At 37.4% G+C, this 15,986-nt stretch overlaps 1 protein-coding gene across 1 annotated transcript in view; it reads left to right on the top strand.

The window, feature by feature from the left end:
* KCTD8 (potassium channel tetramerization domain containing 8) overlaps window positions 1-15,986 on the top strand; it is a 250,101-nt gene that overhangs the window by 116,016 nt on the left and 118,099 nt on the right. The gene's annotated exons all lie outside the window — the stretch shown is intronic.

The following is a 15,986-nucleotide window of genomic DNA, read 5'->3' as shown; positions in this document are numbered from 1 at the left end:
AATATTTATGGTTGTCATTTTGATGTTTTACTCCTTTGTGATCAGAATGTGTACGTTAGAATGTATCTTGGATTTTTTATTTTTATATTTAAAGAGTTTCTCATATTATTACATATACTCCTCAAACCTATGTTTTAAAAGGTTGTATATTATTGCATCATACGATTGTTTGAAATTTTTTCCATAAATTTACAATTCAAATCCTATAAAGCTTTTATTAATGTAGTTAATGCCTTGGTAAATTTACTCTTGCAGCTAAATCTGCATGCCTATCTTTGTTTATTTTCTTAATATAAACTTCCAGAACTAATAATCCTGGATAAAATTGGCTTTAACATTTAATTAAAAAAAGAAAAAAGACTGATGAGGTTTTTGCCTGAATATGTCTTATTTAATTTATTCCTATATAATTTTGTAGTTAAAAATGTATGTACTTGGAATTTTTTGAAGGTTTCTTGGTTGCTTAATGCAACATAATGTATGCTATACAGTGAAGAGAATTTTTTTTTTGTTCTTTGCTGTATTCCAGTTACTGGAGGAATGCCTGGCATGTAGTAGACACCTAATGTATTCAGTGACTTTTAAAAAATGTTCAGTGGCTTATTGAAATAAAAGTATTAATGTAATATCTCTCTGTAGGATGCTAAGTTCAATATACTGTAGCTATTAACTCAACTTTATTAATTCTATTCTTCAAATTCTGTCCAAATTCCTGCATTTTTCAATTGACAGTACAATTGGTAGCACTATCTAGAGTTTCATTCTGTTCAGTTTTTCTCATACTTCTGATATTCTTTGCACCATATATTTTGATGATATCTCTTTTAGTGTGTTAAGGATTATGAATATTTTATTTTTCTATGCATATTAATTTTTAAACATAGAAAGTGATTGAACTTTGTAGAAAATTTATCTGGCAACTAATAATATAGCCACTACTCCTTTTTACATTTGGATTTGCCTTAAGTTTTGCCTTTGTCCATGTTTATATCATCAATCTCATCCACCTTCATACACCACATCTCTAACTCAGCTGCTATATTATCTTCACTTTCTCATCTCTTACATATTATCAGATGAGGTGATCATTTCATAGATGTGTGGAGAAATAGACGAGTGACGGCGTCAGCTTCAAGTATTCGCCAGGACCTTCCTTGAAGGACTGTCGGTTATGCATGTCCTTAGGTTTTCATTGAAGACTTGACTTGAGTTCTACCCAACTTGTACTCAGCTCTGCCTTGACAGTTGCACCGCTGCTCTGCATCCCTTGGAGGATGTGGTAATGCACAGAGTTTGAGAAGTATTGAGTTATGTCTTTAAGACAGTAGCATATGTTTTTATCTAGTACATCTCCAACAAAAGGCTTCCTTAATTTACTGGTGACTTAATTTAAGCATCTGATGCTTTCTATACAGCCCGCTGTCCTGTATAATTAATACTCATTATAGGACTCACATCTTTCCTGGTCTTTGTATTAGATTTCTATCCTTATCTCCAGTTGTCAATGAAAAGATACAGTGTTTTACAAGGTCTAATAAAGTGCCTGTGTATTCTATGATGTACTCATTCCTTAGTGTCCCTATGGATAAAATGAAAAGGCTTCAGTGCATTCAGCTCATTATTTGGGCCATTTAGCAGCAGCAACAACAGCAGCAAAGAACGGCATTGTTTTCCGTTCATGTGTGCAAATGGTTGAGAATATCGAGGGCATATTAAAATGACTAAGTCATTACATTTGGTCTCAGTGTCTGTCTCTCAAGTGGCTCTCAACTAGGGATTGTTTTTCTCCCCAGGAGATATTTGACAACATCTGAAGACATCTTAACAGTTTAGGTTATAGCAATAGGGGTAGTTTAAAGAGTATGTTGAGGGTAAAGGCCAGGGTGCTGGTAAACATCTTTGTGTGTGTGTGTGTGTGCCTGGTGGAGAGGTATTTATTCTTATTAAAATCATCATCTTCATCATCATCCCCTTAAGCAATATTTATTTATTTTTTCTTTAATTTTTTTTCCATTTATTTTTATTACTTGGAGGCTAATTACTTTACAATATTGTAGTGGTTTTTGCCATACATTGACATGAATCAGCCATGGATTTACATGTATTCCCCATCCCAATCCCCCCTCCCATGGTAAACATCTTATAATTCATAGGACAGCAAAGAATTATCCAATCCCAAATGTCAGTAGTGCCAAGGAAGAGAACCCCTGGTCTCTCATATAAAACAAAAGGCATTTTTGAAAGAGTAGAATGAGTATGGAACATGTGTGTAGTGTGGTGTGATAAAAATATAATCATAATGGAATTATTATGGTGAATTTGTCTTTTCCTAACTATTGAAAAATTTTTAAAGAGAAAGGTGAATACAGTGAGAAGGAACCTACTCCTCTTTTATTTATACTTGTCTTGCCTACTTCATAAGTGGAAAAGCAAGTGAGAGCATGGGAAACGGGAAGTGCTTTGTAAGAAGTAAAATAGTACGTAAATGTAAGAGAATTGCAGATAAAGACCATTTATTAAGCACTTAGACTCTATCATACCACTGAGAATAATATTTGAATAATATTCCATTCTCTTCTGTGTTGAAGGACTGAAATTCATAAACTTGTGATGAAGGGCTTTTAGAAGTGGAGATACTTGATTTGAAACAACATTTAAGGTGTTTGTGTAATAGCTGTGTGTGACAAGTAAGGCTGTAGGTACTGGACCGTGTTTCTCTCATCTTCTTCCCGATAGAGCAAATCCACTCTCATCTGTAGAAACTTACTGAAATTCTGTGTAGACTGTGCTTAAAAAAGAGGATGTGACTGTTAAGGAGACCAGTTGAAAAAAACATTTGTTGATCTAGTCCAAGTCCTTCTATGAAAACTAAGAATACTGAAATTTAGATATGACTTACTCAAGATTGTGTAGCTATAAAATAATTGAATGGTGAGTGACATTTAGGTCTTCTGACGAGTGTTTTTTATTTTAGAGCATTTATTGCATTAATCTTTATGTCTCTTAAAGCGTGATGATCTATGAGAAATTTGGTCTGTGTTTTACTTGAGGGTTCATTAGTTTCTGTGGAGTAGCTGTATGGAAACTTATTTGTGCCTTTTTTCCCTGTGAGTTGCTATCTCCAAATCAACAAGAAAGATGAACATTGATTTTTTCTACTCAAAAATGGCAATGGAAGATTAATTTAAATTCACATGGTGTCACATTTATTGCATTAAGAACAACATGATTAGCCCATCATTAAGACTCTGAGATCTGTTTTCTCTCATTGAATCCAAATCATTTTCTCAGTGCTGTATAATTGAATAGAGATTATTATATTGAGTGCATATGTTTTTCTAAAAGAAGATAATTGTAAAATACTATGATTGTTAATTGTATAGGAGCTAATTTTATTCCTGTCATCATTGAATTAAAATATCCCCAACTAGGGGTGTGTCTGTATGTTATTAATACTCTGGTTCTTTGTTTTTCTTGACATCATGAAAGGATGTAAAATTAAGAACATGTATTTAATTTGTATGTAGTAATGTACTAATAGTAAAATTAAATAGTGCAAATTAATGTATTAATGTATTAAGAGTTCTTATAGTTAGAACCATTTTTTCCATCAAAAATCTATTGCCAAACTGGGATAACTCAAGCAGATAACTCCAGAAATGTAATTTTTTTCATGGACTTTCTTTCGAAGTCATGTAAAACTACCATGTCTTCTCAATTTGTCCTGAATGTGGGATTATAGAACAGTTTCTCCATTGATGAAAAATGTTTAACCTGGATGATCCACAAAAAGTCTTCCTGTCTTTCTGTGACATCTGTGATACTGTAATGACAGGGGATGAGGATGGTGTTGGAGGGTCAGTGGCACAGTGTCGTCGCTGCTCTAGGAGAAGGAGAAAGCCCTCCTTTCTCTTGCTCAAACGAGAAAGTGGTTGAAACTCTGAATCAGCAACTTCAACACATTGTCTTTGTCATCGTCATCATCACAACGTGAGACTGAGCACCTGCGTTTACTGTGTACCAGTACCCAGCATATATCACCCTATTTAACTTTCACATATCTGGTGTGACTCTCTGCTGGCCATTTTTTCGTACCTGCTCTATAGACTGATTCACTGAGGCTCGCAGTAGTTAGGTAATTTAGCTCAAGTGTACACTTTTGGTAACTGTCAGACTGTGATCTGTACCCAGCTCACTCTGATTTTCACTTCTAATTTTTTTTTTCTAAAAATGCATCCCACAGTTAACTGAAAGCTACTACAAAGATGGGCTGCAACCCTGAAAAATAATGTTCTGATATTGTTACAGATAATGATATTGATAACATCCATGAATAACAAACACTTATGGAAACTAGAATAGGAAATTCAGAGACAAATTTTCAGAGACATAAATTCAGAGACATAAAATTTCTAGAAATTCATTAGGTAAGAAGATATGTTGATGTATTTGAGAAAGGCAGAACAAAATAAAACATAGGAATGAACTAGTGACGGCATCATACCAAAGTAAAGACAGCACTGACCTGAGGTTTCAAGCAAATAGTTGAGTGGGCATAAATTTTATAAGTGAAATATGTTCCTGAGGTTTGACCCACATTTGTAAATCTTGCGGGAAGTTGTAACAGTGTATCACTGATGGCTGAAAGACCAACATCACTCAACTGCTGTGATTCTGTCATGTCTGTATCTATGTGTATTAGTTGCTCAGTCATGTCCAACTCTTTGTGACCCTATGGACTGTAGCCTACCAGGCTTCTCTTTCCATGGAATTCTGCAGGCAAGAATACTGGAGTGGGTTGCCATCCCCTTCTCCAGGGGATCTTCCTGACCCAGGGATTGAAGCTGGGTCTTCTACATTGTAGGTGGATTCTTTTCTGTCTGAGCCACCAGGGGATCCTGGCATCGCTAATCTGAAGTGTGAGGCTTTTAGTTACACTGAAAAATACAAAGACGATAGAAAAAACTGGCAGGCTCATGTGCATTTTTTTCTGAGTTATTGGAACCTTTCTATATAGGACATGAAGTACTTGCAGTGGCCAGATTGTGAAGTAGGTATTGAGCCATGAGTTGTCATAGTATATTTCTCATGGTATTGCTGGGAAATGCCAGTATATGGAAGCTGCCATGGTCTTGAATGAATAATTGAAGTTACAGTCACTCTAGTCTCCTCTACGCTAAAATCTATGAGGTTAAATTTAGGATGGACATTTAAATTTTATGTGGTAGAGCTAATTCCAAGATATTTAGAAAGTTATTTGTTTGGATTACTAATAATGATTTCCAAATTTAGTGCATGCTGCTCCGTGAATGTTTCCCTGTATGACCTGTACAACCACATTATTGGGTTTAATTTTAAATCCATTTTAAAATCTACCTTCCTCTTTTGCTGGCTGTCACTATCCATCTGCATTGGCATTCTAACACTGAAGAACAAAAACTAATGATTTGTGTCCTTTGTATCTTAAGAAAATTATGTATTAGACTATTATTAATATTGGCCTCCCTGGTAGCTCATCTGGTAAAGAATCTGCCTGCAATGCAGGAAACCCCGCTTTGATTCCTGGATTGGGAAGGTCTGCTGGAGAAGGGATAAGCTACCCACTCCAGCATTCTTGGACTTCTCTGGTGGCTCAGCTGGTGAAGAATCCGCCTGCAAGGCGGGAGACCTGGGTTCGATCCCTGGGTTGGGAAGATCCTCTGGAGAAGGGAAAGGCTATCCACTCCAGTATCGTGGCCTGGAGAATTACAGTCCATGGGTTCTCAAAGAGTCGGACACGACTGAGCGACTTTCACTTTCATTATTAGTATTATGCTTAAACAGGTGCTTTATAATCTCAACTTGCTTTTTTTCTTGTTTCTTTATTGAAATATTGTTGACTTTTATTGACTGAATATATTGGTTTCAGGTGTGCTACATAATGATTTCACGTACATAAGGCATGATCACCATGATGTCCAGTAACCATCCTTCCCATACAAAGTTGTCACAATGTTATTGACCATATTTCCAATGCTCTGTGGGACATTCTGTGGTTTGCTTCCTATATTGCTGGAGGGTTGACCCCTTAATCCTGGTCAGCTGTTTTGCCTCATCTTACCCCATCCCTTCTGGCAAACAGTTGTTTCTCTGTATCTCTGAGACTCTTTCCATTTTACTTTGTTTTGTTTTTTAGATTTCACATATAAATGAGATCATGCAGCACTTGTCTTTCTCTGTCTGATCTATTTCACTTAGCATAATACCCTCTAGGTTCAATCATGTTGTCCCAAAGGACAAAATCTCATTATTTTTATGGCTGAGTAATATTTTATCATCCAAATATACCACATCTTCTTTATCCACTCACCTATGATGGACACTTAAGTTGCTTCCATGTCTGGCTATTGTAAATAATGCTGCAGTGAACATTGGAGTGCATGTAACTTTTGAATTAGTGTTAGCGTATTTGAGTAAATATTGCTTTTGTTTTTCATTCAGTGAGTATGCATTAGTTGTCTATAATCTAGTACAAAAGTTTATATTGGATACTCTTGTTTTTTTTTCTTCTTTTTTTTCCTTTTTATTGGAAGATACTTGCTTTATAATATTGTGTTGGCCTCTGCCACCTGTGGCTGATTCATGTTGAGGTACTCATGTTTTTAATCTAATTGTAAAGAAAAAGCTCAAGGTTAATTGTATCTCTGACTGGAATGAAGAACTTGAGAATAATGGCTGTGTGACATCTCTGTTGAACTTTACAATTTACTAGCTGCTTTCACAAACTGTTAAATTTCATTCTTTCAACACTTTTCAAAGTTTAATGTGTACAGAAATTACTTAGGGATTTTGTTAAAATGTCAGTTCTGATTCAGCAAGTCTGAGCTCGAGTTTCCAGCTTCCTTACGAGGTCCTTGGTGATACCAGTGCTGTGGGTCACTCCAGTAGTGAGGCAGTTTTACCCTATTTTCCTTCTTTGCTGGTGAGGTAACTGAGGCTGGACAGTTGCATGGCTGACTCACAGTCACGTGATGATTTGGTCAAGCCAAGAGTAGTTCATGAGAAACTTGATTCAGACCAGTACCAGTTCCACCTCACGTAATGACACTGAAATAATTTTCACAGGAAGACCCTCTAAAAAAGCATTAGGAGAGAATGTAACACAAACTTGTTAAGAAACATGTGAAATGGGAGAGCTTTTTCTTAAAGTCTTCAGGATACTGTCTGCAAAACTTCATCGTTGTCAAAAATGCAATTAATTTGTGAATGATCATTTTTGATAGCTTCACATTTTAAACAAAGCATTTTAGAAGAAAAATAGTGAAATTGTTTTCTGTCTTAAAAAACAGAAATGGAGAATTTATCCTTAAAACTGTTGAAACCCATTAATTAGTGTAAGCCCTTACAGGAATTTTTACTTCTCCGATATCATGTTCCAAAGGGAACATTCTGTTTTATGGTACCTTACCCTGTATCCAACATTTAGCAAGATCTGAAAAGATATTTTAGTGTCAGTATGCAGATGGAAAAACAAAAGCCCTGGGATGATAAGTGACTGGCACAGTCTATCAAATAAGTGACAACAGAATGGGAACCAAAGGCAGCTCCCTTTTTCTCTGCGTTCTTCTCCTTTGCTGCCAGGGAATGATCGGCAAACTCAGTTTCCACTGACAGTCAATAATGAAGTAAATCTCAGAGCTCTCTGAGGATTAATGGATTTCCCAAAGTAACTTGTGGGTAGTTAAGATTCGACTCAATAAAAGCTGGAACCATTTCCCCTAGCTGAGTTCAGCCACATCTTTTAGTTGTTGAAGCTTAAAAACAACTCTCTGGATGGCACTGATTATTTAACAGCTTGATTCTCATGGTTTTTGCTAGCATAAAATAGTTAATTTTCTTGCATTTCTAATGGAAAGTCATCTAAAATTATTTTTATTGAGTACTTACTATGCACAATAATATCTGTATATTGTATGGATGCCTTCCATGTGAAAATTGCCATAAGCTAAGAGAAAATACATGCAGTAGAGCCAAATCATTGAGTTTGCCAGAGTGTATATTAACAAACTGGTTATGCAATTCTCAGATCTCCCTATAATTCAAATATATGTGTTGGAGTCAGAATAAGACATTTAGTAGGTGTTAGGAAAAATCCTTTAAAGAGAAGTCAATTGCAATATTTATTTTAATTTATTTTATTTATTTATTTATTTAATTTATTTTAATCTTTTATCAGTTATGATGTGCTTTCTAAAACCAATAAATCTAATTATTAAGTATTTGAGAATGAAGATAATACATAGGACAGTTAAATATTAGTAAAAATATTCAATTATTACTTGATTACAGGTAGTGGCATTGGGCTTTCCAGGGGGCACAGTGATAAAGAACCCCCCTGCCAATGCAGGAGACGCAGGAGACCCAGGTTCAGTCCCTGGTCGGGAAGGTCCCCTGGAGGTAGGAGATGGCAACCCACTCCGGCGTTCTTGCCTGGGAAATTCCATGGACTGAGGAGCCTGCTGGGCTACAGTCCAGGGAGTTAGACATAACTAAGCGACTGAACAGAGGGGCAGTGGCACTCCTTTATTTTCCTATGAGAAAGGATCCCTGAAAGAGTGTGTAAATTCCCAGTGTGCTTCCTAAATGAATATTTCAAAACTTAAAGTTACACACTGGGGGGTTATAAGTTGTTCCGCGTAGTGTCTGAGGCGAAGCGGGCGTTCAGGAGAGGACTCCCGGGTGTGGATGCGCCAGCCCCCAGGCCTGTGAGTCAGGGCCTCCGCCACCTGCCGCCCCAGCCCGGCCACTGGGCGCGCCAGCCTGGCCGCACAGACGTGCTGAGCGCCCTGCCCGGGGCCCGGCTGGGCAGCGCGGGGTGGAGAGGCCGCGTGAGAGCGCAGGGGGCTTACCCCGGAGGCTGGATCTTCCTTATTTCTCTTAAACACGCACCTCTTGACGTGGCTGCACGGGGCTTGGCTGCGGCACGTGGCATCTTCGTGGACTCGGCCAGGCCCTTCTGCTGCGCGGACCGGTGCGGCTCCGGCGCTGTGGCTTCGGGCTCCACTGTGCGCGGCCCGGGGCGTCTGGGTCCCCAGCCGGGGGTTGAACCGCATCCCCTGCGTTGCAAGGAGGATTCTTAATCCCTGGGCCAGGAAGGAATCCCTGTATTTTCTTAATTGCTATCTTCTGTAAGCATTTAAATAAAAGAACGATAATTATAATTATTAATGTCAACAATAAGAAACTTTATCTCAGACTTCTGTGTTCTTTCTGAGCCTTGATTGTTTCACTATATCATCAGGGTTTGCTCTCAGCTCCAGTATTTATAAAATCTCTTGCAACCAGAAATACTATGGAGAACATTATGCAGACACTCTTTATCAACCTCGTGTATTAATTAGAAAATACTTTATTTGCCTCAACAAGTAAAGCAGATCTGTTTCACCCTAGATGATATACATGTTTCGATGCTGTTCTCTCTGAACATCCCACCCTCGCCTTCTCCCAGAGAGTCTAAAAGTCTGTTCTGTACATCTGTGTCTCTTTTTCTGTTTTGCATATAGGGTTATCATTACCATCTTTTTAAATTCCGTATATATGCGTTAGTATACTGTATTGGTGCACTGGGAAGACCCAGAGGGATGGGGTGGGGAGGGAGGCGGGAGGGGGGATCAGGATGGGGAACACATGTAAATCCATGGCTGATTCATGTCAATGTGTGGCAAAAACCACTACAATATTGTAAAGTAATTAGCCTCCAACTAATAAAATAAATGGAGAAACAAACAAGTAAATAAATAAATAAAATAACCCCCCCCAAAAAGAAGTAAAGCAGAGACCTATCATTATAATAAAATAGACATGATGAGGTTGAAGTTAATGGGCTTAATAATTTACTTAGAAAAAATACTGGATTCTGAAACTAGTATGTATGAAACACTGACATCAAAACCAGACTAAATTTTGAATTATTTTCTGATAAATTATCCAAACTGTTAGCAGTAAATCACAGCGAAAACTGTGCTTGTGGCTTCACTTCATATGGAGTTTGAACTTCTTGCTATGAAAATAAGACAGTCTTTTGACCCATGACTTTTTATGCTTCACTTGTTTGAACTGCATTTTTATTTTCTCACAAATTAAAAACCATATCTTTCAGCAAAGAGCCCATTAAAGGAACAAATCTTCCTTGAAAATGTTCTGAAACAGGCTTCATTTTCATCCTTGTGTAATTTTATTTCCAAACTGAGAGCCAAATGGAGCATGTCAGAAACAGCTGATGACTAGATGAAGTAATGACTTCTTACATAACAAGATTAGTTTTCTCATTTGGAAGAATAAAGGGATGAAGACTATGAGGTGGTTAATTTCACTGTCAGACTACTGTTACTCATGCATGGGAATCTTTCTGGAAAACAGCTTGCTTTCAAATTTTCAGATATTAGAAAGACAGAAGTATCAGCCATGGCCACCCATAGTAAATAACAAATTCAGAGAAAGCTAACTAGACAAACAAATAGGACTTAAAGCCGAGGGGGAAAGGCACAACCTGTTTATACAAAAAATCATAAGCTAAAATGTGAAAAATAAAATGGTGCTATAAGTTTTAAATTGTTGAGACAAATGCAGTGAAGATTGAAGGAAATTATCTTGGCAATTCAGGTCCTAAACCCTGTTAAGTAAATAAAATATTTAGGAATAGACCTGTGTCTTTTATATACTGAGGGATTTAAGTAGTCACTTTCACCAAACCAAATTGCTTTAATCCTAATTCTAAACCCATGGAGGTTAAAGGCAAATGGCACAAAGTAGAATCCAGCTTTTTATTTTATTTTTTTTAGAAAAAAATTAATCCAGGTGGTGTTAACAGCTGCCAACACACACACACACACACATTATCATGTTTGATTCTAGTGTGATTGGTGCTATGCTGTTATTCCTGAAAGTAAAAATGACTCAAAATATGAAGTGTTAAAGGTTGAAAATATACAAAAGGCTCAACACGCATAGATGTCCAATGTTAAAAAAATGGATCAAACAAAAGCCCGGAACGGTACAAAGTTGTGAATGGACCAGAAGCTGCAATGGCAAACGAGGATCATGCATTTCAAACTGAATGTTTTAGACCACAGCTCCTGTCTGGCCATTAGCACAATGTCTGCCTTGTTCACATGTTTGTTTTTCCTTTATATTCAGAGATTCTATTTTGAGAAGCTATGCATTGACCCCAGAGCCCTCCTACCCCACCCCTCTCTGAAGCAGATGCTGGCTTTATCTGTGTATCTGCACATGTTCCTTCCTGCCCTGTTTTGGATGTGCCTTAAAGCACTAGGTTGACTGTATACCCCATGAATTAAGGTGTTAAGGGTACACCTCCTTCTGTAGGGCTGTTTATAAATATTTCCTGAGCATAGGAAGAGACTCAGATTTATGCCAGCTGCTAACATTTGCAGGTGCAGAGAAGCATTTTATGTATGAATATTTAGAGTTGTATATCTAATTAACAAATTATCAAATAAGGCAGATTTTACCTTCATACTTTGACTAATATATTTTCACAGAAACCTAGGATGGCAGATTTAAATTTATAATTATTAAATGCCTAAGAATTCTATTCTAGAAGATGGCAGTGCTAAGAAAGCTTGCCCTCGACCTCATCCTCTCATTACAGTTTTTGAACCGTTCTCTTCGCCTTGGGTTCCTCCTGTCTTTTCAGGAACCTTACATACACACATGTGAGGCTTCTCAGCTTATCTGTCCAAACTATCTGCTACCCTCCAAAGAGGTAATTGTGGCTAGATATCTGCATTGGCTATATCAAACAGACAATTGTATTTATAGTTCTTTTTTCCAGAATTTTAGAAATTTAGAGGTGAGCAACACTTAGAAATTCTGCCGTAACCAAGATTGTTCCTTTCACCTTACTTTTCCTCATACCTCTGTAATCTGATTTTTAAAACAACCCTGTGTGATAGCTTGGCAGATATACCATTTCTCTGGATGGAGAAATGAGTTCGGGGATGCCATGTGAGTTGCCTAAAATCACAGGTAGCATTGTAAAGCCAGCCTCAAGTTGAACCATTTTGATTCCAAATCCTTGCACTTAAAAAGAGAATAAATTAGTAAAGTGTTGGCTTATGTTAAGCAACCAAACATTCAGAAATCTTAACAATTCTTAGATTTAGAAAATAATACATTTTCTAATGTCTCCAAGGGGAAGCCAATATGAGTATTGGACGTTAGCAGAAAAATCTTTATTCCTATTGCACACTACGCGTTGTCTATTATATGTACTCTTTGTCAGTATTTTCTGACTATACTACTGTCCCAGGAACACTTGGGAAAAAATGGGAATGAAATTGTTTCCTGAGTGTTCAACTGTGAAGTGAACACATAGCAGATCAGATCAGAGATATGCAAAGTTGTCTTGAAGAGAAATATCAACTTCTTGAATTACAAGATTAAATTTAATTTAATTTTACATAGTAAAATATAAAGAGTATCCCTCAAAAACGGATTTAGTCAGAAAAGGAAATATAGAAAAGACAGGGTCCCATAACTGAGTTGACTGTGTCAGTTCAAATATGGTCTAGAGAAAAAGATGCCTTTTTCAACAAACTTTGAATATTCATATATCACTGGCCAAGTCATCCCTAAAGTGAAGATGTGTACATTAAGCTGTCATATTCTGCCATGACATTGTTATTTCATTCATCTATCTCTCTTCATGTTAACTCAGTGCTCTCTAGGCCTTCTCTGATAAAGATTTTGTTTCCCATGTAGGACAGTCTCTATAGCTGATTATGCCTGCTGGGATTACAAACAATGTGATGATGATTTTTTTGCTGTTGTTATATATCAATCAAGAGACATTCTAGTGGGTATAAAGATTTAATTCTCTTCTCAGACTTCTTACTATCAGAACCACTGATACTTTTAATGATATTCCCAACAAATAAAAAACACATTTTACAACCTCTGATGCAGGATGCTAAGCTCAGTCTGGGAAAACAGAAAAATCCAAGGGTTTTAGGATAATGGTAGTGTGGAGTTGTCACGCCTTTCCTGAGCTATTCCTTACCACTGAGCACTTTGTTATGTAAGAAAATAAAGTAAAACAGCTGTATCCTCTGGATAGGCCCTGTGGGGTCTCTGTTGCTTGCACTCACACAAACCTGAGCGAGACAGTAAATCTTAAGTGAACCTTTGGAAGATTGTTCTTATAGAGTTGAGGATGGTAGATTAAATCAGCAAAAGATAATCAAGCGCATACTGTGCATAAGGTCCATGGTGGACATTTTTACATAAAACAGCACTGATGCTGATTGAATTGCTCATACAGTAAAAATGGGGGTTAAAGGGAAAACAGAGAAAGTCAGAATAAAAAGTACAGGTAAAACAGGTATTATGATAAATATTTTGAAGGAAATGTACCGAATGATAAGCAAAACAGGTTGGCAAGTATTTACCCAGGGTGATTGATGAAAGCTGCTGTGAGCAAATGGCACTTTTGGAACAAAAATGGAACAAAAGGAGCCTTAACACTGCAAGGAACAGTTTTTAGGAATGAGGAACAGAATGTGCAAATCCAGCTGGGAATGCCATTTCATGAAGCCCCTGGTTCTGCTGGCAGTTTTGTCACTCTAAACTTGTCCTTTTGCATGCTTTCTTAAAATGTCTTAAAATACATTAGCAAAGCAGAAGTATCTGTGGGCTTTTCTAAGAATCAGGAATGAACCATGGATTTTGTTTCATTTTCCTGTCTTCCATTTTCCAGGGATTGATTATAGATTCGGTAAGCTCGTCTCCAGTTTCTCGCACACAACTGCTGCTTGACTGCGGTGCATCCCAGTCTTCCAGTTTCAAAACCTTTCCTGAAGTGAATTCTAGCAGAGTCCTCTGAGACTGTAATTATGCTTCCAAAATAAAAATGCTTTATTGGGAGAAGTCTATTTTTCAGCAATTCTCCCTACACCAGCAAAATGTATAAAGCTTTATTTCACAATATTTATGGGGAAAAGGTACCTGTGACTAGGCGTTAGCTATATATCTGGATCATAACCTGTATTCTTAGGGCAATATAATAATTTAGGGCAGTACCAGAATCTAGAGTGAGATTTCTATTGAAGAAAATTTTGAACTATCCTTTTCTAAGTGCCTTTTAGAAAAGCCTAGTTGCAGATAAAAAAATCCCCCCAAATCTGAAGTGCCCAAACTTTCCCACAAAGGGACCATTTTCTTTATAGGAAATTACATATGCAAGGATGGACAGAAAGTACAGGAGTGGATAAGAGTAACTGCTGTGGGATGTGACGCTTCATAGGAAAGGACATAGGACTGTCATTCCCGTGCTGGCCCCCTTCTCACTGGAAATATCATTGAGACACAGGAAAAGCATGAAGAATATAGGATTGATTTTACAAACACCAAATTTTAGATTTATCACCTTTTGGTATTTTGTGTAACCCCGTGCAAGTTACCGTTCTTATGTGTGATTTTCTTATCTCTGAAAGGAATTACATAATAATTAATCACTTTGAATTTAATTAGAAATTTATTTCCGTATCTACAAGAGGGTCATGGCATAGGAATGCATTTCTTTATTATTTTAAATAAAGAAAAGATTCTGTAGTCATAGCATCTTTTCCTGCAGTTCTCATTCTGCGTTTATACACTATTTTGAATTTTTAACCACAAAAGTACATAGTCCCTAAATTCTCTACCATTTCTCCCTATCAGTAATCTCCTATTTTTACTCCCTTCTTACTTATCTTAAGCATTATAGTCAAATTTCAGATAGTCTTTACCAAATCTTCCAGTTCCTTACTGGGTAAAACCTTAACTCTGGATAAACCTGGCCGCACCCTTATTTAGATTGCTGAAAACGATTATAGAAAATTACAGACTGAAGCTTGTGTTACTATGGAAGAATGGCACGCATCCTCAGGTGGACCCTTGATACTTCCTCTGTACTTCAGTGGTATCCAGATTTTCTCTCTTCCATTATCTATGGCAGCTATTCCAACCCTCTCTGAATTTCCTAGGCTAGCTAACACATAGCATATATTCTTAGCTGGTATCTCACATAGAAAAAAAAAGTGAAAAGGAAGAAAACCTTTGTGATTTTACTGCCCTCGATTTCTAGTCTACATCCACACCTGTCCTTCCCTGCTGTCTGTCGGCAGTCTTATCTAAAGCGAATTCTTCCACCTCTACCCAGGATTCTACTCTGTTCTGCCTATTCAAGGAAACATTTCATAAATTATACCTCTCATTTCCTTTCTTTCTTCCAATAAAATGTTTCTAGTTAAAAGTTTCTTTCACTGGATTTTAAGTGTGATATAGTAACTTCTATCTTAGAAACGTGGCAACAATAAACAAGCAATCAGTTTAGTCACTCAGTCGTGTCCAACTCTTTGCGAACCCATGGACTGCAGCACGCCAGGCCTCCCTGTCCATCACCAACTCCCGGAGCTTACACAAACTCATGTCCATCGCGTCAGTGATGCCATCCAACCAGCTCATCCTCTGTTGTCCCCTTCTCTGTCCACCTTCAATCTTTCCCAGCATCAGGGTCTTTTCCAGTGAGTCTGTTCTTTGCATTAGGTGATCAAAGTATTGGAGTTTCAGCTTCAGCATCAGTCCTTCCAATTAACACCCAGGACGGATCTCCTTTAGGATGGACTGGTTGGATCGCCTTGCAGTCCAGGGGACTCTCAAGAGTCTTCTCCAACACCAGAGTTCAAAAGCATCAATTCTTCAGCATTCAACTTTCTTTATAGTCCAACTCTCACATCCATACATGACTACTGGAAAATCCATAGCTTTGACTAGATGGACCTTTGTCAGCAAAGGTCTCTGCTTCTTAATATGCTGTCTTCATATAGGTTGGCCATAGCTTTCCTTCCAGGAATAAGTGTCTTTTAATTTCATGGCTGCTATCCCCATTTATTTGGAGCCCAATAAAATCAAGTCTGCCACTGTTTCCATTGTTTCCGCATCTGTTT

This window comes from Muntiacus reevesi, chromosome 16 (genome assembly GCF_963930625.1).
Source record: "Muntiacus reevesi chromosome 16, mMunRee1.1, whole genome shotgun sequence".
In the NCBI taxonomy this organism is placed as follows: Eukaryota; Metazoa; Chordata; class Mammalia; order Artiodactyla; family Cervidae; genus Muntiacus; species Muntiacus reevesi.
Note: the sequence above shows the minus strand (reverse complement) of the source record. Positions and strands in the feature narration are given on the sequence as shown.